Genomic DNA, 26,647 nt, shown 5'->3' on the forward strand with positions numbered 1-26,647 from the left:
TAGCATCGCACACAATGGTTTCATGCTGGCGACGCAAGATGGCGTCATCAGGGGCAACCTAAGATGGCGTCGCTCGATATTAATTTTAAGATCTGGTCTCAGTCAATCATCCGGCTTCGACAGTACATATATGGATTAAATACAATTAATGTTAATAATATCAAGCAATATCTATTTGTGTTTGGTTTCAGTAAAGATCAATGTATTACAATTATTCTGCTGATCGCAATGCTTTTTACACGTTTCCCTGTTTCTTTTTTTTTTTTTTTTTTTTTTTTTTTTATGAATGGTACTATCTCTAATATAGTAATTAATTAAGATTGGCTACCATATGTGAATGGGAGGAGTTTACTGAATAAAACTTCAGTGAACCCAGGCATCTGGTTCACTCCATGAGGGAGCTTAGGTGAAATGTATGTTGGAGGAGCCTGCTGGGGGATGTGTTTCATCTAGCATTAACAGTTGCCCCTATACCTATCTTTACTGTGTCTATAATTAAATCAATCTTGTCTATCATCGCATTTATCTGGCTGAATGTATGCCGCGACTTAGACAAGACTGATGTAATTTTAAAAGCAGAGGCGTGTTCCTGTGATAGATTCCATGTTATGTTACAAACTGCTGACACATGCATTTGTGCCACTGATTAGTCACCTGCTCTGTTAAACTACCACACAATTAGGCTGAATGCATGCTGCAGCAAACATAAACTAGTATTTATGTGGAGTTATTCAGTCACAATGGAATGACTGGTGGTACTATAAATAATTATCAAAGCAAATGCATGATCACTGTCCAGGATTATTCTGAGGACTTGTAAAGAATAATATACAAATTGAATCAAGGAATAATTACCTAATATATCCACAGTGACAATAAATTAATTTGTGCCCATACAAATCTCCTGATGGGAGCAACTAACAGTTTTGAATGTGGCAAATCAGTGGTTAATATTAAACGTTACACTGTTAATAAATAAGCACAATAAATAATTGTAACAACATAATTTATATCATTGACTATTAGTCACATTTGCAATAGATTCTCCATTAGTGAGCAATTGTCCAGGAGTGAGAAATTGAGTAAAAAATACAATCTACTTTATTGATAAGAGATCACATTTGTATCCGGAAGTAAGATAATAGACATGATGTATATGATACACAATATACATTCTATTCCATGATATAGGAAATGAAGTGCACGTTATTCTAGCAGTTCAATACAGATATTTGTCCTATCAATATTTTATGTAATTAACTGATTACACACTGTAACCAGATACTAAATAAAGTAAGGATGGCTTTAGCCACAGAAAACATCTTTTGAGTATCTGTGCAGTAGTAGATAGATGGTATGATACATGAAATTACTGCAACATATAATTTTCAATCTCTGGGGTATTGAATACACAAACCTCATTACAGGTCTTTTATATATAAGATTTAAAACAGTAATTAAAATATTTCACCACATTTTATGGAATAAGGCCCTGATTCAGACCCACTCGCGAGCGGCTGTCCGCTCGCAAGTGGGTCGATGTTCTGCACTGAGCATGCGCACGACGGAGGGAGCTCCGTCGTGCGCATGCGCCAGACGCGACGAGCGAAGGAAAGTCCTTCGCTCGTTGTGTCTGATCAAAGGGGGCGTGCTGTCGATGTTGATTGACAGCACGCCCCCTTTGGTGGGCGTGCAAGGGGCGTGCCTCCCTGACGGCGCGTTCCCACGGGAACGCCTCCCATCAGAAGCCGGCCCACTGACATCACTAGTGATGTCAGTGGGAGTGATTTTGGCTCTGATAGAGCCAAAATCACTCCGGAGCTTGCGGTTCAAAACCTCAACCGCAGGCTCCGGCTCGCAGTTTCGATGGTCGCGATGTTCAAGACCATCGCGGCCATCAAACTGCACGCTCGTATAGGCTGTGGCTGGTGACCCACAGCTATACGAGCGTCCAGGAGGACGCTCCATTTTTAAGGAGGGCGGCCCTCATTCAGAGCGTGCGCTCTGCTCAGAGCGTACGGCTCTGAATGAGGGCCTAAGTTTTTATTTAAGAATTAATAAAAATTATACTTTATGAGTTCATATCAATGTGATTGGTGCTCCATACAACTATCTCTCTTTTTCTATATCAGATACTAAACCATAGTGGGTAGCAACCCTCCTATTTGTAATATTAAATAATAGAAGTAATTATTTCTGGAGGGTATATCACAGACTGGTGCGGTTGCTTTCTTTATCTACATTTCGTAAGTGAAATGTCAGACCTGGAGGCCCAGTACAAACACAACATGTCAAAGGTGCAGTAAGGAGCTGATACAATGGAACAGTCAAATAGAATATAGATTTTCAGTCCAAAGTAAAGTTGCAGTATAGCCAGGAGGGCCTAGTTGACAGTGCTGCTTGAAACATGGTGTAGAAGCAGGATTGCTGGATGGCCTGGAGAGCTGAATAGACAGCGATGCTTGCAACCTGGTTTAGAAGCAGGATTGCTGGTAGGCCTGGAGGGCCTAGTAGACAGCGATGCTTGTAACGTGATATAGAAGCAGGATTGCTGAATGGTCTGGAGAGCCTAGTAGACAGCGATGCTTGAAACATGGTGTAGAAGCAGGATTGCTGGATGACCTGGAGGGCCGAGTAGACAGTGATTCTTGAAATGTGGTGTAGAAGCAGGATTGCTGTATGGCCTGGAGGACCTAGTAGACAGCGATGCTGGTAACGTAGTATTGAAACAGGATTGTTGAATGGCCTGCAGGGCCTAGTAGACAGCGATGCTTGAAACATGGAACAGAGGCAGGATTGATAGTGTATGAGACACCTTCAATCTAGGCTAGCACCCCTTCCCACCTGTCCCTTATTGGTTTTAAGCAGGGATCTGGCATTTTGACTGCACTTTAACAAGAAGCACAATCTAGGTAAGTCCTAAATATGTTTATACTGTAGTGCAGCTAAGGGTTGATTTTTGGGGCGTGGGTCCCCTGGATTGCTTTGGTTGGGCTGCTTCAGGGCATTGCATTATATACAAATTTTTCCTTTCTTGCACTCTTATCACTTCCATTGTTTGTTTAATATATATGTATTATTTTCAGCTGCTCCTATCTATCCTATACCTTTTTACACTTCACCTTTCCTTATTGGAGTGGTGCCCTGGGGTGGCTCAGCTGGGCTGGTTTGGGGGTGTCCTGCAATCTGGATTTCAATCCCAGTATGTTAGGGACCTACCCTCAGAGGTTACCTGGGTGCAGTGACTCGGATCTGAAATCGAGGCAAAATGTCATCATCCCGCTGTCAGATCTCACGGGTTTTGGATTCTATAAAAGGTCCCCGCGTCTGTGCCATTTTTCACTCAGGCTATGGACAGTGAATAGGGAGGGTGGGAGTTAGGGCTGGCTGCGCTGTGTTGTGCTATGCTGCTGTTGCCCATAGGGCTGTATCCACTTCAAAGTCCATAGGAGCTGGCTGGGATGTGTTGTGGTGCTATTGTCCATATGGGCTGGCTGGGCTGTGTTGTGCAGTCAGTTGTCCACAGGGGCTGTGGGCCTGATTCAGAGACGGATGCTCTGAATCAGGGCGTTTTTTTTTTTTTGTGCAGCCTCCTGGCCGTTTGTATAGCTGTGGGTGACCACCCACAGCTATTGCGAGCGGCCAGGATAATCGGGGCTTACGACGAGACCCTTACGACAAGCCCCAGAGAGCTTCTGGCTCTAATAGAGCCAGAAGCTCTCCCACTGACATCACTGGTGATGTCAGTGGGGGCGCCCACAAACGGCAGGCATTCGCTTGGGAATGCCTCCATTTGTGAAGCCACCCCCCGCCACGCCTACAAAACGGGGTGAGCTGTCGATCAACATCGACAGCCGCCCCTTTTGTAGTGAGCCACAGAGCAAGAGAATTTCTCTCTTGCTCCGGGGCTTACTCATGCGCAGTGCGGCCGCTGCGCATGCACAGAGCACACCATCGACCCACTCGTGAGCGTTCAAGCGCTTGCCAGCGGGTCTGAATCAGGCCCTGTGTCCACTCCAAAGTCTATAGGGGCTGGCTGGGCTGTGTTGTGTAGTGTCCCATAAAGGCTGTAGTCCCAAAGTGCAAAAAAAAAAACCAATTAATTTTTTCTGTGTTTGTGAATTGTGTGCGCTGTAGCCGCACGTGCATCAACAAAGTAGCGCCAAGCGTGTGCCTGTGTCATATACCAAGGGCCGGCTGGCTCATCTGTTAAAGGGTGGTGTAACCCCCAAAGTGCACTCCCCCCAAAAATTTAAAATTCTTCTTTTCTGTGTTTGTGAATTGTGCGCGCTGTAGCTGCACATGCATCAACAAAGTAGCGCCAAGCATGCGCCTGTGTCATAACTAAAGGGCCAGCTGGCTCATCTGTTAAAGGGTGGTGTAACCCCCAAAGTGCACTCCCAAAAAATAAAAAAATACTTCTTTTCTGTGTGTGTGAATTGTGTGCGCAGTAGCCGCACGTGCATCAACAAAGTAGCAGCACCAAGCGTGCGCCTGTTTCATAACTAAAGGGCCAGCTGGCTCATCTGTTAAAGGGTGGTGTAACCATCAAAGTGCACTCCAAAAAATAAAAAAATTCTTCTTTTCTGTGTTTGTGAATTGTGTGCGCAGTAGCCGCATGTGCATCAACAAAGTAGCAGCGCCAAGTGTGCACGTGTGTCATAAGTAAAGGGCCGGCTGGCTCATCTGTTAAAGGGTGGTGTAACCCCCAAAGTGCACTCCAAAAAAAAAAAACTCTTCTGTGTTTGTGAATTGTGTGCACAGTAGCCACACCTGCATCAACAAAGCAGCAGCGCCAAGCGTGCGCCTGTGTCATAAGTAAAGGGCCGGCTGGCTCGGCTGTTAAAGGGTGGTGTAACCCCCAAAGTGCACTCCAAAAAAAATAAAAAATTCTTCTTTTCTGTGTTTGTGTGTGCCTTAGCCGCAGGTATATATCAATATAACATAAATGGAGGACAAAACTTTGTCCGATAAAAAATAAAATAGGGAAAGATCAAGAACTACTTCCTCCTAGTGCTGAAGCTGCTGCCACTAGTCAAGACATAGATGATAAAATGCCAATCACGTCGTCTGCCAAGACCGATGCCCAATGTCATAGTAGAGGGCATATAAAATCCCAAATGACAAAGTTCAGGAATATGACCTTAAAAAAACATTTAAATCATCTGAGGAGAAACGCAAACTTGCCAATATGCCATTTACGACATGGAGTGGCAAGGAACGGCTAAGGTCTTTCCCTATGTTCATGACTAGTGGTTCAGCTTCACATGACGATGGAAGCCCTCCTCCCACTACAAAAATCAAATGAGTTAAGCTGGCAAAAGCACAGCAAAGAACTGTACTTTCTAAGAAGATATCACAAATTCCCAAAGAGAGTCCAAGGACCTCATTCAGAGTCGGTCGAAGCGGCCGCACGGTCGTACGGGAAAAGGGGCCGGATATGCAAATGATTCCCTCGCAAGTTGCGTCCCTAAGTTCGGATCGGCAGCTGGCCGACCAAGGGGAGGAAGCGGCCGGAAGACAAAAAAATACGGCCTCTTCTCGTACGCATTACACGTCATCTCCGGCCATATAAGGATTAATCGAGACCATCGGGCACCATCGGAACTGGTCGTAGAGCTTAAGGCTGACCATACCCTCTCTTAAGCTCTACGATCATGTCAGTGTAAAAACCTCCCATATCACATGTGCCATGACGCTACTTTGTTAATTATGCACTCCCATAAACCGTATGCACTCCCATAAAACGCTGTTCGCATAATTAGGCACGCCTGTGTCCGGATTTCCACTCCCCCGTTTTCAAGCACCTTCCCCTGTTACCACCCACAAACGCCTCAATCTGTCACTCAAACTACCATCCTGGCTGTGTTAAAGGAGAGAGAAATTTCTGATCGTTGCCGCTAGTTTGTGCACGTGCATTGCGAACTTTACGCATGCACAGTATAGTGAACATCGGTGGCGTATGACCGTGCGGCCACTTCGACCGACTCTGAGTGAGGTTCCAAGTGTGGCGGCGGTTGCGATGCCTGACCTTCCCAACACTGGACGGGAAGAGGTGGCTCTTTCCACCATTTGCACTGAGGAGAAAGTTGATGAGGAGGATTCTGATGGTGATGTGGTTTGTTTAAATCAGGCTCCGGGGAGACAGTTGTTGTCCGTGGGATGAAAAAGCCCTTCACGGTCATGCCTGGGCAGAAAACCAAACATTCCACCTCTTTGGTCTGACAATATTTCTATCCAAATCTGGACAACAACTGTCTTGCCATATGTACTATATGTAAAGGTGAAATAAGTAGGGGTAGGGACGTTAACCACCTAGGAACATCCTCCCTTATACGTCACCTACAGCGCATTCATAAAAAGTTACTGTCAAGTTCAGAAACTTTGGCTAAGACCGTAAGCAGTCCAGGGACACCTAAATCCCGTTGTCCTGTTGTATCAATGCGACTGCTATGTTGGTGTTAGACGTGCGTCCAGTATCCGCCATTAGTGCAGTGGGATTTACACAATTGATGGAGGTAGTGTGTCCCTGGGGCCAAATCCCATCTAGATTCCACTTCACTAGGCAGGTGATACCGAGAATGTACAGAGACGTTAGAAAAAGTGTCCTAAAAAATGCGGTTGTACCCAATGTCCACTTAACCATGGACAAGTGGAAATGGGCAGACTAAGGACTATATGACTGTGACAGCCCACTGGGTAGATGTATCGCCTTACGCAGCAACAACAGCAGCATCACCAGTAGCAGCAGCTCAGAAATGCCAGCTCGTTCCAAGGCAGGCTACGCTGTGTATCACCGGTTTCAGTAAGAGGCACACTGCCGACAACCTCTTAGAGAAACTGAGGGAAATCATTGCCCAATGGCTTACCCCACTTAGACTCTCCTGGGGATTTGTGATATCTGACAATGCCACCAATATTGTACGGGCATTACATCTGGGCAAATTCCAGCAAGTCCCATGTTTTGCTCACACAATAAATTTGGTGGTGCAGAATTATCTGAAACACAACAAGGACGTGCAGGAGACGCTTTGGGTGGCCCGAAAAATTTCAGGCCACTTTCGCCATTCAGCGACTGCGTGCTGAAGACTGGAGCGCCAGCAAACACTCTTGAACTTGCCCTGCCATCACCTGAAGCAAGAGGTTGTGACGTGGTGGAACTCAACTCTCTATATGCTTCAGAGGATGGAGGAGCAGCAAAAGGCCATTCAAGCCTATACATCAACCTATGACATAGGCAAAGGAGGGGGTATGCACCTGACTCAAGCGCAGTGGAGAATGATTTCGGTGTTGTACAAGGTTCTCCAGCCTTTCGAACTTGCCACTCGTGAAGTCAGTTCAGACACTGCCAGCTTGAGTCAGGTCATTCCCCTCATCAGGCTTTTGCAGAAGCAGCTGGAGACAGTGAAGGAGGAGTTAAGACGGAGCGATTCCGCTCAGCATGTGGGACTTGTGGATGATTCCCTTCATTCACTTTGCTAGGATTCGAGGGTAGTCAATCTGTTGAAATTAGACCACTACATTTTGCCCATCGTGCTCGATCCTAGGTTTAAAGCCTATGTGGTATCTCTCTTTCCAGCTGACACAAGCTTGCAGAGGTGCAAAGACCTGCTGGTGAAAATACTGTCAGCTTTCTCCAGCAACTGGGGCTGCCAGGAAACAACTTAGGTATCCTAAGCAACTCGCTGGCGGTGATGCAGGGCAGGCAGGACCAAGTTTGGACATCTGGTCTGGACTGAAGGACCTGGCAACAATTTGTGACATGTCTACTGTCACTGCATATGATACTGTCACCATTGACAGAATGGTGGAGGATTACATCGGTGACAGCATCCAAGTAGGCATGTCAGATAGTCCATACCTGTACTGGCAGGAAAAAGAGGCAATTTGGAGGCCCCAGTACAAACTGGCTTTATTTTACCTAAGTTGCCCCCCTCCAGTGTGTACTCCGAAAGAGTGTTTAGTGCAGCCGGGAACCTTGTCAGCAAAATGTGTAGGAGGTTACTTCCACAAAATGTGGAGAAGATGATGTTCATCAAAATTAATTCTAAATTCTTCCAGGGAGACCGACCTCCAGAACGTATAGAGGGACCTGTGTTGGTGGATTCCAGCGGGGATGAATTAATACTCTTTGAGGATGAGGATTTACACAATACTGAAGAGGGTGAGGAATCGGTGGATGAGGAGGATGAGGACATCTTGGCTCCATAGAGCCAGTTTGTGCAGGGACAGATTAATTGCCAGCTTGTTTTGTGGGGGCCCAAACGAACCAATCATTTCAGCCATAGTCGTGTGGCATACCCTGGCGCTGAAATGATTGGTTTGTTAAAGTGTGCATGTCCTGTTTATACAACATAAGGGTGGGTGGGAGGGCCCAAGGACAATTCCATCTTGCACTTCTTTTTTTTCTTTGCATTATGTACTGTTTAGGACCTAGTTATTCAAACTGCCATCCTGTCTGCCACTGCAGTGTCACTCCTAGATGGGCCACGTGTTTGTGCCGCCCACTTGTGTCGCTTAGCATAGTCATCCAGCTACCTCGGTGCAACCTTTTGGACTATAAACAATATTGTGAGGTGTGAGGTGTTCAGAATAGACTGGAAATGAGTGGAAATTAATGTTATCGAGGTTAATAATAGCATAGGAGCAGAAAAAAACACAAATTCTGTGATTTTAGCTGTTTTTATGCTTTTTTCTTTTAAAAATACAGTTCCAAAACACAAAACCCAGAACCCAAAACACGGAAGGGTGGTTTTGGCAAAACCAATCCGGATCCAAAATACGAAGAAAGATCCAGATCCAAAACCAAAACACGAAAAGTGGCCGGTGCACACCCCTAATTGCAAGCAAGTTATTTGGTTAGATGAGACTTCAGCAGAGACCATAGGGCCTGATTCAGAGATGTACGCTAATGTGATACCCCACAAAATGGATTGTATATATATTATGGGCACGGCCGTGCCCTTATATTAAGGCTGAATCTAAAAAAAGGGAATGGTGTTTAAGGGGCTACACCTCAAAAGCTATTGGAGGTACCGAACTTAAATTTGGCATGGGGGCAGGTAGAACTGTAGCTGGGTGCTGCATGCCAAATTTCAGGGCAAAACATAAAAAATGTGGATTTGGGAGTAATCTAAAGTTTTAACTGTCAGTTTTGTTTTACACTCTGTTAGGAACACTTTTCTGCTGTTTTCTATGGGGGAATTTTGGGAAGGCATAAGTCAGGGTAGGGGGCGAATTTAGACTTGGGGTTTGTTTTGTTAGCTAGCTATTGTTCTAGGGTAGGTGCTTTTGGGGTTCAGGTAAATTAGAAAGTTACAGTTTTTAAACTATTACCTCACAAATCCGCCATTATAGAGATAGAAAGCTTCAACTTGTTGCGCATCCTCAGTTGGTGCCTTCAGCAGGTGTACTCACTGTGGGTTCACTTGGGTGCACCAAAATGGCTTGCCAGTGTGGACGGTAGCAGCGGTGGGCTCGGGGGAAGGAAATGGGCATTAGCTATAACTGGGACCCGGGGAAGTTAGCGGGGATTAGTGCCAGTGGTGGTGTGGGCTGCAGGACCCAGGGGAGGTAGCAGCAGACAGATGCAGGCTCAGATCAGGAAGATCCATGATACCTGCATCTGTGCATAAATAAACAAACACAGAAGCAGGTACGGGATCAATGAGACCCGTCTGTGCTTCTGTGTTTAAAAAAAAAAAAGAAAACCTATGTAAAAAAATAATAATAATTGGTGTGCCCCCCCCCCCCAAAACAAAACAACAACCAGCACTGGGCTTTGGAAACCCAGTACTGGTTGTGCTAAATACAGGGGAGAAACAATGTATGGGCCGTCCGTATGAAGCACAACCAGCACCAGGCTTTTCAGAACCAGTCCTGGTTGCCAAAATACGGGGGACAAATGACGTAGGGGTCCCCTGTATTCAGCGCAACCACCACTGGGCTCTGAGCCGGTCCTGGTTATAGAAATACAGGGGAAAAAAATGCGTAGGGTTCCTCTGTATTTACCAGAACTAGTACCGGACCCTTTCTACAGGGGGGGTAATGCCACAGCCAGGGGAGCCCTTTCTCCGGCCCCCCAGCTGAGGCATCACCCCTGACCACTAGTTGGCCCAGGCTGGGGATCCATGGGGAGCTGGAGACCCCTTCAATAAAGGGGTCGGCCTTTCCAGGGCACCCCAGGCCCAGGCTGATAGCTCAGGGCTATCCCCAGCACCCCTGGCCAGTGGGTGCCAGGTTGATTATGTAAAATGTAGTGCAAAATAAAGAGTTAAAATATTGTCTTTTGTAGTAAAACTACAGGACCCAGCAAGCCTCCCCCGCATGCTGGTACTTGGAGAACCACAAGTAGCAGCAAGTGGGGAATTAAGAACCCACTGGTACCTATAGTACCCCTGTAAAATAAATATAAAAAGAAAAAACAGATACTGTTTTATTTTAATATTTTATTGTTCTGCACCTTCACCTGGGGGGCAGCAGCCATTAAGCTCTTTTAAGCCCTATGGTGTTTGTTCCCTGTATTTAGCACAACCAGTACTGGGTCTCCAAAGCCCAGTGTTGGTTGTTCTTTTGAGGCGGGGGGCACGCCATTTTTTATTTTATTTTAACATTGTCATTTTTTTTAAACATAGCAGCACAGATGGATCTCACTGATCCGTCCTTGCATCTGTGTTTATTTTTATCACACACAGATACAGGCATCATGGATATCCCTGATCTGAGCCTGCATCTGTATTCCGCAGGGTCGCACCACCAATGCCCGCTACCCCCCCTTTCTTGGGTCACACCCGATCCTTCCCCCCAGAGTCCCACCACCACTACAGCCCGCACTGGCCAATCATTTTTGTGCACTCAAGTGAAGCCACAGTGAGTAAACCTGCTGAAGGCACCAACTGAGGCTGCACAAGTTGAAGTTTCCTATTTGTATAATGGCGCATTCGTGAAGTAATAGTTTAAAAACTGTAACTTTCTAATTTACCTGCACCCCAAAAGCAGCTACCCTGGAACAATAGTTACCTAATAAAACAAACCTGAAGTCTAAGTTCACTCTGTACCCTGATGTATGCCTTCCCAAAAATTCCCCATAGACAACAGCAGAAGAGTGGTCCTAATTGAGAGTGTCAGAAAAAACTGACAGTTGGAAGTTTAGATTACTCTCAAATCCTAATTTTTTTATGTTTTTGCCCTGAAATTGGGCATGCAGCACCAAGCTACAGTTCTACTCGCCCATGCCAAATTTTAGCTCGGTACCTCCAAAAGCTTTTGAGGTGTAGCCCCTTCAACACCATGCCACCCTCGGGAGTTCTCTATGGGAGAATTATTTTTTTTTTCGAGTGGACCCCTACGTCGTTTCTCCCCTGAGTTTTGGCAAACATGACTGGATCTGATTAGCATGGTGCTGGTTGTGCTTAATACAGGGGACCCCTACATCATTTGTCCCCTGTATTTAGCACAACCAGCACTGGGGCACCAAAGCCCAGTGCTGGTTGTGCTATAGGGGTACATAATTTTTTTTTATATTACACATTCATTTTTTAACAGATGCATGGATGGATCCCACTGATACATCCATGCACCTGCAGCCTGCCCCGCTGTTGTCATACCCTCTGCACCCCCAAAACACCACCTGTGTGCTGACCGCTCCTCCACTAATGCTAGTGTACCTATTTGTTGTCCGTCTGCCCTGCAGGTGGCCTGGTTTTCTCCTCAAAACCCTGATGGTTAATAAATTATTAAAAAGCAATGAAATTCCATAGACCACAAATCTTACGATTTCACATGTCCCATTAAGGCTTGTCGATTCCTACCTATCTATACACTCTAAAATTGCCGCTATTTAGCGTTATAAGTCACACAATAGAAATAATTGCTTTCAGACTTTGATTGTGGTTCCAAACCACAAAAGTTATTATTCAATATAAAAAATAGATGGTTACATGCTGTAATCTAAATACAATTAGCGCAAAATAAATCATACAGTCACAAGGTACAGTCGTTACATATGCACGCGTTCTGGGTCCAGATCCCGGCATCAAAGATGAAACCTCCGTCAACAGCAAAGCAAGAAGACTGGGATCTAGTTTCAGAGAGCCCACATATATACTCTAACAGAGATAGGCAATACAATAGAACAGGTTGGCATGATTCCATTGGTTCTTCTTTCTGGTTATTCTGTTAAAGTACAGTTCATAGGTCAATTCGTATGGTCACATTCCAGCCTCCAACAGCTCTTTGTGTCCATTTTCCCACTGCATAACAAATTAGACTGGCTGCATTACAGAAAATATTTCAATCCCTAACTCTCTGTGATCCATAACTTGCAGACACATGTTGCGATTTCTTCCCAGATGGAACCGGAAATCTGCAAAGACACAGTGGTTTAGAATGACACCAAACATGGTCTGCTTATCATATACTAAACCTTAGATATCAAATAACATGTATTTCACAACATTACTGATAATGAATAAAACCTTAAATTTTAACCTTAATGCTAGGGAACCTTTTTATGTACTTATAATGTGTGAGATTCGCTAAAATGGCGCTCGGTGGCCAGTCGCAAAAGGACGTCTTGTTGCCATTCGCAAAATGGCGTTGTGCAGATTTAATTTTAAACAGATTCTGTCTCAGCCATTTATCCAGGTTCGATAATCCACCCTTTGATAGCAAACAACATGCTATCATACTCTGATTTTACAATTAATTTAATTTAGGCTTACATTATGACATATTATTTAGTGTTATATTATGGGATGGCACAAGGTGGTTCTTAAACCATCAATAATGTGTCTCTGGGGGGGACATAAAACTACCCTTATACGCACACCACAGATCTTGGGAGATCATGGGAAAGATGTGGGGATGCACCAATCCTATAAAGGAAGTCTTGAGGGGGGAATAGGGACTTACATTATTTAAGATGTTTTAAAATAACATTTTAATAACACATTTCATGCATGTCTAAATCTTATACATCATATGATGGTACCTTCTAGTTCAGGGTTGTAATGCAGCCCTACATGTACCTCAGTATTTATATTGTTATTACTGACCACCATCATAATTTCATTCTTTTGGTGTACCTTATCTTTACATTTTCCACATTTCAACACAGTACACATAAGCCAATTACTATTATGACAACCAGTATGAGGATCAGGAATTTACCTATGCTTGCAATCATTTCCTGGACCCACTCTCCTACACCTGAGAACCATTTCAACCATGAAACCCATTACTCTACCTTCTCCTCTACTTCAGCCACTGAAGCAATATGGTCCTTCCGAAATTCCCATTTCAGCTGCAGAATTTTATCCATCTTCCAGTCTATCACCTCCTTGGGGTCACTAGTATTATTTGTAATGTATGTGCAACACTTTACACCAAATTGGGTGGATAAAGTTATGCAATACCCTCCAATGACAGCTGTTAAATAATTTAAAACTAATCTGTGTTGCACCAGTTCTTTCTTGTAGGCCTGCAACTCCTTACCTGTGTACCTGAATGTGTCATCATACATCTTGGTGATATTATCTATTAATTTGGCAAGATCTTGGATATATCTAAAATTTAGTGTACCCCGAGCGATCCTGGTGGGATCCAACGCTACCAAAACTTGAAAGCCAGTTGTCTCACTAATTAACTGTGTGGCTTTATGTACATCACCAGGTATCATATTTCTTTTGCGCTATCTTCATACTGTGTGTGAAGGCTTGGGGATGGTGTGTTGTTATGAATACCAAGCATTTCACCATGTGTAAGGGTCATAACCTCTGGAAGTACTCTTCCCAGATAACACAAACCTTCGGAACTCGGAGAGAGCCACTTATACGCTTTCCTTCCACATATAAAATATACATCATCGGGGAGAACATAAGGAATAGAATGCATCATGATCATCCAGCACATTTCCCTAACAAATGATCCTATCTCAGGTTCTCCCATCTGGCTAATACACGTTTCTGGTTGTATAACCCTAGCACAGTACCCTTCTGGTACTCTGCCAACCATTTCTTTAGTGTTACTTAGTGTATATTTATACCGGAAGTGTCTTCTACCTGACCTAATTGTGCATAACAGTTCATAATTCATAGGCTCATGATCAGCTCTTAGTAAGAAGGTTATTGTCTGGTTATTCCCACTCACCTCCCAACTTCCTGGTTCACTGGAGTTGGTGATGTTTAAACATAAAAGTGTTTTATTTACCTGGTACTAGTGGAGTTTAAAATGGGGTTGTTTGGTGTTAAGAAATTTTCCATCCAGTGTCTTCCCTTTTTGTAATTCTAGAATCTCAGAGACAATTAATGAAAATGGCACTAATCCTACATTATGCTGTCCTTGGGGCACGTGAGAGCACACCCAACAGTCGGTTTGGTTTAAAACTTTGCCCACCATGGTATGATAATCCTCTAAAGGATACCCACCCCAATACTGGTTATACTTAGGTTGGCACTGTTGGATGCATCTATCATTGACTACGGACCCACAGAACTCACACATACAGTAATCCTCAGACGATAGATCTTCACACTGTCTCTGAGTATCCAGAATAGCAGATCTCTTAACAATTACTGTACTGGGTTTGGTCAAATACTCCCCCGGTAGGTCTAGCACTCCTCCCAACTCCATTTCATTGATATCACCATCAGCTCCCCTCTCCGTCCTCTGTCCTCCATCGCAGAAACCAGAGATCCCGAAACAACCCAAGATAATGAGGACTCTGGGAGAAAATACAAAGATAACCACAGCAGACCAATCCATTGCTGAAAACAAGGATCTACAAATTTCTTTAGCTCAGGTATCTCACTGTAACCTTTAACCCTTCCGGAACAGGCTTGCAATTGACAGGTCTACATTATTTGCCTCGATTCCGCCTTGTTTCTCCACCGGTTGGTTGACCTTCTTACAGTGAGTGGAATGGACCCAGGTGTCTCTCTCCGCCACCTTCAATGAAGTTGTACTAGTCAGCAACACCTGATACGGACCTTCCCACCAATCAGTCAAACAACCTGAATGCAAGAAATTTCTAATCATAACAAATTCTCCAGGTTCAACATCATGACAGTTTGTTCCAGGCATATCATGTGACAACAATTTCAGTTTCTGCTGTTGCTGTTTTAACTGTTTACTCATTGTTATAAGATACCTTACAGTTACCTCGTTGTTACTTTTCAAATCTTCCTGCGGACTTCTAATCAAATGAGGTTGTCTACCAAACAGTATTTCAAAGGGGGACAGATTGAGAGGGGGTCTAGGCATTGTCCTGATACTGTGGAGGACAAGTGGTAGTGCTTCTGGCCAGCCCAGTCCAGTTTCTGCCATGATTTTACTTAATTTATTTTAATAGTCCCGTTCATTACTATTAATAACCATCAACTTACACATGTTTTGGAAGACATCACCTGTGAAATGAGTATCCCTATCACTTTCAATAATTCTAGGGATACCGTATCTGCATACAAACTCCTGAACAATTTTCTTGGCAGTAAACGCAGCAGTATTAGTGGCAGCTGGGTATGCCTCAACCCGATCAGTGCACACTAATACATACTTGAGATTGCTGCAGGGTGGTAATTGGATGAAATCAATTTGTATTACCTGAAAAGGTCCGTCAGTCAGAGGAATGTGGGATGGTTCGGTAGGGATTGTTTTCCCAATGTTTTTCCTCAAGCAGGTCAGACAGAACATTGCTCTCTTTTCCGCTTGAGAAGAAAAACCCGGTGCACACCAGTATGCTCTCACCAATTTGCACATACCTTGCTTTCCCAAGTGAGTCAGACCATGCACTGCCTCAGCCAGGCTTGGGAAGTATGCCTTGGGAGCCACTGGCTTACCTTGTCCATCTCTCCAGAGTCCAGAAGACTCTTGCCCACATCCCTTGGACTTCCAGATTGCCTTTTCCTGAATGGAACACAAATTTTGCATCTCAATTAATTTCAGCATGTCAATCGTTTGAAACATCATTTAGTTTATTGGCACATTTACTTTTAACCCTGCTGCCCATTTGGCAGCTTCGTCTGCCCTGTTGTTGCCCAGTGACACCGGATCATCCTCACATGTATGTCACACTTAATTACAGCCACTGTCTTAGGCAATTGGATCGCTGTGAGTAGTCCTTTTATATGTCTGGAATGTGCAATTGGTGTGCCTGCTGCTGTCATAAAATTTCTCAGATGCCATAGAGCCCTGAAATCATGTTCCACCCCGAAGGCTACCTAGAGTCAGTGTAGATATTAGCAGATTTACCTTCTGCTAATTCACATGCTCTCTTTAATGCTACCAGTTCCGCCACTTGGGCCGAGTGTGGTGGACCTAAAGGTTCGGCCTCTATGACATCTTCGTCATTTACCACAGCATAACCTGTACATAACCCTCCAGTGTCAGTTTGTCTATGACAACTCCCATCCGTGTAAAATTTCACATCTACATTTTATAAAGGTGTATTCCGTATGTCATGTCTTGCAGTAAAGGTTTGATTCAGATATTCCATACAGTCATGTGCATCAATATACCTGCAGAACTCACCTTCCGCCAGCAACTCACCTCTCTCCACCCTTTGTGCAACATGTTGCACATATGGTAAATACGTAGCTGGATTTAACGTACTGCACCGTTTGATGGTGATGTTTGCAAGTGTTATAAGGGCTAGTTCCCATTTTGTGAACCTAGCTGATGAGACATGCCTGGTTTGGGCAGAGTTTAGCAAAGCAGATACAGCATGGGGTGTATATACAGTCATATCATGGCCTAATACCACATCCTCACTCTTACTGACCAATAGAGCAGTTGCTGCTACACTTCTTAAACACATCGGGAGTGATCTTGCCACAGTGTCCAATTGTGCACTGTAGTATGCTACAGGCCTACTGGCATCACCATGTTTTTGTGTGAGGACACCTGCTGCACAACCATTAGCTTCCGTGCAATACAAATCAAAAGGTTTTTCATAATCAGGTATTCCCAATGCAGGTGCTCTTGTCAGGCTTATGAGTAAGGAAAGCCTGCTCTGATTCCTCTGTGTGTATGACACGATTGGGCTTTGAGGAACAGACTAAGGACCTCATTCAGAGTGGGCCGTAAGCGGACGCTCGGTCGTATGCATGCGATGTTCCAAACCACGGATGCGTATGGTTAGTTGTGCGCATGTGCATACGAGACCTTGCGAACCAAAATTCTGTCGATAGTACGGCTTCTGAGAGTTGATTGACATGAAAGGCCATTTGTGGGTGTTGACGGTGGTGGTGGTCTAAAAACGCAGGTGTTCCTCACCGTTTTCAGGGCGTTTTAAGGGCGTACATAAATTTCCTGGTACGACCGACATAGAAGGCCGTAAGTAATAAAACGTCACTCTGCGAGCAGGTTAGAGGCCTGGCTGATCGTACAGCTTGAGGTTGAATATGTGCTCTCTCCAACACCAGAGTACAATCGATACTATCGAATGTGACTGATGTTATATTTGATGTTTCTATTTTGTGCCACACAATGCAAGCAGCTAATAATCATTTGCTGTTGCTAATAACACTGCTAATTGGCTTGTAATTAATTCAGTTGCATTTGCATTAGAGAATAATAAGAATAAATATATTTCATGGGGATGGCTTATTCTATGGTTTTTTTTTGTTAATTTTTTATGTAATTTGCACACAACACAAGCGGCCGCAACCATCAGAAGAAAATTAACATACAGTGACTGACAACGACTGACAATGATTGACTCGTTCACTAGCTGCTATCACTCGTTAGCTAGAGGAGGTGCTTTGTTCATGTATGGGCGTCACTTTGATTGCGATCACCCGGCCGTGCGATTGTTTTTTTTCTGATTCTTGATCGTTAGGCGTACGACCGAGTGGCCGCTTACAACCAACTCTGAATGAGGTCCTAAGTCCTGTAATGCCAAGGCCAAAATAGAATAGCCTGGGATCCACATTCTGCAGTATCCACACATTCCCAAGAAGGTACGAATTTGCTGTTGGTTCTGTGGCAGTGTCATGGTCTGTATAGCCTGGATTCTGTCATTTGTCAGATGTCGTAACCCCTGGGTTAGGCAATGTCCCAAGTATTTAACCCTGGACTGGCATGGCAGTAGTTTGTCCATAGCAACCTTGGGTCCTGTTTGCAAGAGATGAAGCAATAAAAGTTTAGTATCATTTAAACATGACATAAACGAATCAGAACATAACAATAAATCATCCACATATTGTATTAGAACATATCCATTGACAGGTAGAAAAGATTGTAAACAGTGGTGTAAGGCCTGGGAGAAGATACTGGGGCTGTCTATGAAGCCCTGGGGCAATCGTGTCCATGTGTATTGTACACCCCTGTATGTAAAAGTGAATAGGTACTGACAGTCAGGATGAAGAGGTACAGAGAAGAAAGCAGAACAGAGGTCTATGACAGTGAAATGGGTTGCATTTGGTGGGATTTGCATAAGAATGACAGCTGGATTCGGCACTACGGGAAATTGGCTGTCTACTACCTTATTAGCCCTCTAAGGTCTTGTACCAGCCTATAACCCCTCCCAACAATTTTCTTCACAGGAAAGATGGGACTGTTGGCTACACTTGCTGTATGGACTAAAATTCCCTGCTGTAATAACCGCTCAATTATGGAATAAACCCCTAACTCTACCTCCCGTTTTAATGGGTACTGGGGAATTTTTGGAGCTTGCCTACTGCTTTTTAGATTTACCATTATGGGAGCTACATTTGCCATTAATCCAGTGTCCTGTCCATCCTTGGTCCAAAGTGAATCTGGTATTTGGGATAACATTTGATCTACCTGGGATGGATTTTTACCTGAACCAGTAGAGTGAAACATTAACCTTTGGGGAGTGTCCAACATATCCCTCACCTCATGCGCAACTCTCTCTGTGATATCTAGAAATATACCATCAGGGATACAATATATGACACATCCCATATTGCATAACAAATCCCTTCCCAGTAGGTTAGTAGGAGCCGCTGCTGCCAGGAGAAAAGAATGCCTAGTATGCAATGGCCCGATAGTAACCTCTGTGGATTTGGTTAAAGGATAATGTAGTACTTTACCTGTTACACCAATTGCTGGTACTGTCTCACTGTCTACCTTCTTCACCTTACACTTCCTACTTACATGTCCCACTTGGTTGCAGTTAAAGCACCTTCATGAGTGGGGTGGGTGAAAGGGTTGCTGTGTGGGTTGAGAGGTATTGAAAGATTGTGGGTGTGGATAAGGGTTTTGAGGGTAATATGGTGGTTGTGGATAGTATGGGTTTTGTGGCTGTGTTTGATAAGTGGGGTAGGGCTGTGGTGGTGCAGGATTGGTGAGGGCGTGTAGCGGTGCAGGTGCATGTGTGTCTGGTGGCTGTGATGTTACATTCATTCCTTCTAGAGCTTGGATACTAACAGCCATTAGTTTCTCGCTCTGGGTCTCTCTCTTCTTGAGGATGGTTTTATCATGCTCAATAGTGGATTCCCTGAGTGTGTCTACAGTAACTCCCCTCCAGCCAGGTAGTGAGGTCTGGACTCGGGTCTTTAGATTGTCTTTAAGAATATCCATAAGTACCGTGATGATCATTTCCCTGTAATGAGTGCTATCTTTAATATCTTCTATCCCAGTGTACTGGGTGATAGCCTGCAGAGCTCGGGTACAGTAATCCTTTGCAGATTCACTCTCTTTTTGTTTTATGGTGAAAATTTTACTCCAGTTAACTACTACTGGAAAGTATACACCCAATTGAGTTATTATGCGGGTAATGTTACCTTGGTTACCTTCATCTGTTAAGGGACCATCTCCATCCCAATACGCAATCCGTGATAAACTTTTTCACGTCGGTATTGTGTGAAAGACAAGCCCTTAACACCACTCGCCTATCTTTATTGGTTGGCTCGTGAGCATTACCCAAATTTTTCAAAAATCTTTGGCATTTTGCTAATTCCTTTTTAGGGTCAGGGAAATAATTCATTATGGAATTTAGCTCAGCTCTTGTCCAAGGACAATGTATTGCTACCTCCCTTGTGGGCACCTCACCATTCGCATCCGCATTCCCATTTGGAACAGTTATTGTCCGGATGGGATGCAGACCAGCCGCACTGCTACCTTTGACCTTGTTAGCTGGCTGGAGATTTAGCCTATTACTGCTATGTATTGGGTTACCAAATTCCTCTACGGGTGCAGTGGATGTTAACACTTCCTGTACTATTACTGATGACCACCATTCGTGCTTGTTGTGATGGAGCATCTAACATGTGTACAGCATGTGAAATGGCAGACATAACAACAGGTTCATCATTCGTATCATAAACATTTTCTTTGTGATTACTCAAGAGAGGGTACAAGTTACCTGTTATATTTTTATGAGTTTTTACATCGACTGTACCTCCACCCCCATCCGCATAGGGCAGTGGTGGTGCGCGTGAACCACTGGCAATACCTTCTGCAATGCTACCTTGCTGTGTGTGTGCGCTATTTCGATGCGCACACGCACCGCAGTTTAGCACCGCATGTGCACTCTCCTGAATCATGCTCGTGACGCTAGATGGCGTCGCGTGCACACTTTCAAGCCATGCATCCCCCTCATGCTGCCACAACTTTAAACACTCGTTATTCTTTATTTTTTTCATTCAAGAGTGCACCATACAGATGCTATCTTGGACATTGTTCAATACCTCCTTATCAAAGCTGCCAATTCTGGGAAATGGTTTAACACTCTGCCTCGTCATTTTAAACCATACATCACAGTACCTAGTTGCATAAGCACCGTACCTAGTATGCATAATATGCCGTGCCGACCCAAGCGGCGCTTCCAACAGCAGCATATCATCTAACATCTCTACCGTTTGCTTGGCTCCCATCCTGGGAAAATAACCCTAAGCTTTTCAATAGAGATTTAGACTGGTGAAAGAACGTCAAGGCTACTTTCACTTAACTGTGGACGATATTAACAGGATGAGCCCACACACCTATGGAAGAATAACCAGGCTGCTTCCACGCACCTAATCCCTTTTTGACTACCTTTCACTGCTAGCATTTAGGCATTCCAAAAACACCTACCCTTTTCAGTGATTTCGTCCACCCTCTGCTCAGTTCACAATCACAATTTGCCACAACTGTGCGGTTCAATTACAATGCTCAAATAACCCTAACTGATCACTGAATGCTGCAATCACACTGAGAGCTGATACCTACAACAAAGACAACAACTACACCTGCTTATGTGTTTAGACTGCGGTATCTACTACCGAGCCACTAGGCCGACACCAGGTGCATAGCACTTAAGGGTCCTACGATACCCTTAACTAGGGAACATGTTACCCCTACCAACAAATGTTCACTGTTACGTACCCTTTTTCTGCACAGAAAAATAAACGTTTTCCCAGATTATGGCCACACTGATCAAGATATTTACAACAATGTTATCTATCAATATCACAATGCAATCTCAACAGCTTTGTTTAAAACACATGGCAGCAATACAGGAAATACGTATACGCTATTGTGCAACTAGTCGCATACACAATAATGCGACTACTACACAAATCGTAGTGCGACTTCCCTTTTTAACATGAAAATTCTATCAACGAAGGAAAAAACTTTTTTCCTCCCTTGTCCCTGGATTCTAATCAGCGCTCCTTGAACTCACACAATAACGGGTAGCGGACTCTCAGCAACAAAGTGGTAGCAGGTATTCGAAGGCACAATGTGTTCTTTCCTGCTTATGGCGCCTCCACCCTTTTACTGAGAGATCGCTGACCGAGTGTTACCGTATGACTGGTAGCGTGATTTCACACTGCGAGCCCCCAACTATTGATTCCTACCTATCTATACACTCTAAAATTGTCGCTATTTAGCGTTATGAGTCGCACAATAGAAATAATTGCTTTCAGACTTTGATTGTGGTTCCAAAGCACAAAAGTTATTATTCAATTTAAAAAACAGATGGTTACACGCTGTGATCTAAATACAATTAGCGCAAAATAAATCATACAGTCACAAGGTACAGTCCTTACATATGCACGCGCTCTGGATCCAGATCCCGGCATCAAAGATGAAACCTCTGTCAACAGCAAAGCAAGAAGACTGGGATCTAGTTTCAGAGAACCCACATATATACTCTAACAGAGATAGGCAATACAATAGAACAGGTTGGCATGATTCCATTGGTTCTTCTTTCTGGTTCTTCTGTCAGTATCGGCTCCAGGCACGGGCAAGCCGGTCCGTTGCTTGGATCGCTACTGTTTCCGGAGGGCACAGGAAATGTCCCCCTCCCCCAGGCGCTATAGCACATATGTAAGCTCAGGAGGAGGGAGCAGAGGAGGGAAGGGGTGGCAACACAGGATGGCACTGGGCGCAGCACAGCCTAGCACCGGCCCTGTCTTCTGTTACAGTACAGTTCATAGGTCAATTCGCATGGTCACATTCCAGCCTCCAACAGCTCTTTGTGTCCATTTTCCTGCTACATAACACATTAGACTGGCTGCATTACAGGAAACATTTCAATCCCTAACTCTCTATGATCCATAACTTGCAGACACATTTTGCGATTTCTTCCCCGATGGAACCGGAAATCTGCAAAGACACAGTGGTTTAGAATCACACCAAACACGGTCTACTTATCATATACTAAACCTTTTTATGTAAGTGTGCAGTGTGTAAGTATTGGGGTATTGAGAAAAGACGCTAGTTAGCGTTGTGCGGCTACGTGTTTTGTGGAGTACACCGTGGTATGTGTTTAGCAGGATTGATAATGTTATATGTTTTAGTAACTGTCTGTATTTATATAATGGGGACTTTTAACATATTTCTATTGCGTGGGAATCATACGACGCTAAATAATAGCATCGCCGTATGTACTTATAATGTGTGAGATTCACTAAAATGGCCCTGGGCGGCCAGTTGCAACATGGCGTCTTGTCGCCATTTGCAAAATGGCGTCGTGCAGATTTCATTTTAAACAGATTCTGTCTAAGCCAATTATCCAGCTTCGACAGGCTTCTTAGACATTATCTGAAATTTCACAAAACCTACTGAATTTGTGTCCCTCAAACTAAAAAATGCAATTAAATTATGACCATTAAGGCTGATGCCTTAATGGACGTGTTCCTGGTGCAATACAGATATGGTATGCCATCACACCCTGTAGTTAACTTCAGATTCAGTACTCTGACAGAGTGAGATTGCTGTCACTCACAAAATGGTGGAGCTGCTAATTCACAATATTGTGTGCTCATTGGAATACACATGCCACCTTTCTGCCGCGACACGCCCCCCGACATGGAAGCTGAACAGCTCCCTCCCAGAAGGAGGGAGATGAAATTCGGCAGGTATGCATTGTGTCCATCTCTCAATCAGGCCCATAGTTGGAAAAGAGCAGTCTAATAGGTGTGTGTAGCATGATGAAGTGCACAAATGGATATTAGCTGTCTACTGTATAATAGAAGTGTTCAGTAATTCAGATAGCTACAAACTGAAGGGCATTGATTGGTTGAGGCAGCAGGAAGCAGAATCCATGTAACAGGCAAAAGGTCTGCCCAAGACAATACAAGGCAAAGTCAGGGTCAGAAGCAAAAAGCATACTTGCCTACACTCCTGGAAGTCACGGGAGGCTCCTGATTTTCAGGTAGCCTCCGCACACCCGAAAGTGTAGGCAGATCTCCCGCAGTCCACCCACTTCCCAGAGTTCTGCAAAGTAAGCAAGTGTGGCAAAGAGACAGTTCAGGCAATAATCTGCAAAGTCATGGGTCCCTATATATCAATGTTTATTACTAAAATAATGTGAAATGGGTGTTTTCACACCCTTTCATATTATTTTAGTTTCACCTAAATGTATTAAAGGGCTTTTGTAGCAGTTTTTGTGAAAAACTACTCCAAGCCCTTAAATTCACATATTTTTAGTAAGCAGATCTATTTCCCATACTTGTAATGGGAAATGCAATCTGCTGCAAAATTACCAAAGTTCAACTGTTAAAAAATACCAGGGGAAGCCCTGTCATAATAATGCCACCTGCAGATGGCGTTATGCAGATTACATTACACCGACTCCTGCTCTGACAGGCAGAACAGAGTTGGGAGCCGGGGCGTCTGATTAGCTTTGCGTGTCTAAAAAAAACACTAGCAGATCACTGTAAAAATGAAAAAAAAAAAATATATAACAAAAACCCCAAAACACCTGTGATCAGTGAGCTCCTCTGTGCCTCCGGTCAGCTGGACGCCGGAATCCTGCTCTGTCACCCTGGCATCTGACTTGTGCTGTAAATTGAACTGCTGCTTTACAGCACAAGTCAGATGCCGGAGTGACAGAGCAGGATCCTGGCGATCAGCCTGCCGGTAGTTACAGGATCACTGCATGTACAGTAAGTGTCAGCTTAGTAGGGGTGAGGGTCGCGGAAGCCGGCTGCGGCACATGCACAGAACCACTTTCAGGTTATTTTTGGCAAAAAATTCCCTGAGAAGTGTTTGGAGAGGATTCGCAGGGACAGAGCTTTCTAGCAAGCTCTGACCCTGCATGCGATATTTGATACATCCTTGCAAATTGCATTGCGAATCCTTGCAAATGTATCCCATCACATCCGCATCTGAGATGCGGATTGTGATAAATAGGGCCCATGACCCCAAACTTGGGTCAGTAACCCAGTAGCAGGAAGCTTTCAGCTAAACACAAGGCAGGGCCACAGTCAGAAACACAAGCATTTGAATACTTTAACTGGTAAGCTGCTTAGTAAAAATGAAACAAAACAATTCAAAAGCAAAATTATTAAATTATTAACTCTTCATAAATATACAGATTAGAACATATTTTTTTGCAGCTCCTAAATTAGTAATTCTGTATTACTGAACAAATAATTTTAAAAGAAAGGTGATTAAGAATAATCCCTAATAGGAGTGCAGATAATATCAATTAGAGGTCATAAAAAATATTTCATAATAAAGTATTTATTAACTAATATTCAGTACACAATATATATAAACACCTATTACAAACAATCACTAACAAATAAAAATAAATGTATAAAAACATATATGAACTATCAATATACAGGCCAAAAATTTCATTTGGCGCCTCCCCAGTTCCCCATACAAAAAAATTAACATATCTTAGTTTAAAAACAATATGTGGATATGGTGCCAAGATACACAGTAGTTGATCTATCAGTATATCAGATTAAATCAACAGTCTATACTCAATAATGCAACCCTTGCCCTAAGATAATGGGCGTCAGCCTTAGGTCAATAGCACATGAGCTAATGGTGTTTAATTACCAAATAATTTAGAAGAAAACTGTGATTGACAAATGGGCGTCCAGTTTGCTAAAAAGTGCTAGTGCATACAATAATAAATACAAAAAGAATACAGTGGTTTTTGAAAATATATAAAGTGCAACAGTGAGAATATATAAATATATAATTTATTCTATGAAGATAAAGATAATGCATAGAAAATGATCACATGATAAAAACAGTAATACATAATAATGTGGACATAGAGGAATTGATTATATAAAAATAATTAAAAACATAAAGACAAGTAATGGATAAAAGGAGGCTATCAGCTTATCTGAGTAAAGGAGTCAAAGTCTCATGTGGTAAGAGACTGCTACACCCTACGCGTTTCGTCTAGAGACTTCTTCAAGGGGATACTGATCAGGAGGGGTGACTCTCTATTTATACCCCTCCATGTGTTCATTAGGGGTCAAAAGTTGTAAGTGCTTCCAGTTTACTCAGAGCATTAAAACTCATATATTGAGTCCAGACAAAGCCAAGATGAGGCTATGGATAGCCTAGTGTAAATTTAGGTCATGTGTTGACCAGTCTATTAATAACCATAAGCAAGTAACCAATTTAATATGCAAGGTCTAGTTCTGCCCTTCCTGTCCATCTGGGAGAGACGTTTGACATAGCCCCACACCTTGAAAAAGATCGTTAAGATCAAAACGCGTTGGTAAGAGCGGTCAAGTGCATGATAACTGGAGAGGAACCTTACCTGAGGATTTAGGAGTACGTTTGAATAACCGGGCCCCATTTTTTCTCACCATCCAATTGACATCTTGGAATCTCCTTAAAAACACCTGGGTAGGTGTCCCTCCAAATTACTTTTATAATTTCTTTGTGAAAACCTGTGCAATACAACAATAAAAAATTCATTTTGAATCTCTCCTCCGACTGACATATATTTCCGGTGGGGAAACCAAGAGCAGGGGATCCCACTTGGAAAGAGGAGGGAGAGAGACGGATTGCCAAAAAGTACCATTCGATGTGCCTGTTATACTTATATTGTGTGTGAGTACACGTTTAGGGGGAGATATCCCCCGAGATTATTCTTTACATCGGGTGGAATTGACACATCTATTGAGAAAGGGAGACGGATTGCCAGAGGGACTATTTGATGTGCATGTTTTATGTATATTGCGTGTGAGTACACATCTAGGGGGAATTACTCCCGAAAATATTTTTCATCTGGTGGAATGAATATATTTGTCGATGAGCCTATATTATTCACAGAAATTGTGAGTGTCTGGTTAAGGGGACACCCCCGGAAATTGATTCTGTATTAAACAGAAAAATTCTCTTATATATACCTCTCAAATAATACACAAGGATATTTTCCCCGTGTTTTGTGCTTCCTTTCTATATAAACATCACCATTGGCATGTTGTTGGAAGAGACA

At 43.5% G+C, this 26,647-nt stretch overlaps 1 protein-coding gene across 1 annotated transcript in view; it reads left to right on the plus strand.

The window, feature by feature from the left end:
- The first annotated feature begins 396 nt into the window (after positions 1-396).
- Positions 397-26,647, plus strand: part of LOC148542794 (ras-related protein Rab-9B) — a 71,045-nt gene continuing 44,794 nt past the window's right edge. The window contains exon 1 of the mRNA XM_088466834.1: positions 397-413. The gene's annotated coding sequence lies outside the window, so the exon portion shown is untranslated. The remainder of the gene's footprint in view (positions 414-26,647) is intronic.

The sequence above is a fragment of the Taudactylus pleione genome, unplaced genomic scaffold (assembly GCF_031769625.1).
Source record: "Taudactylus pleione unplaced genomic scaffold, aTauple2 ptg000009l, whole genome shotgun sequence".
Lineage (NCBI taxonomy): Eukaryota > Metazoa > Chordata > Amphibia > Anura > Myobatrachidae > Taudactylus > Taudactylus pleione.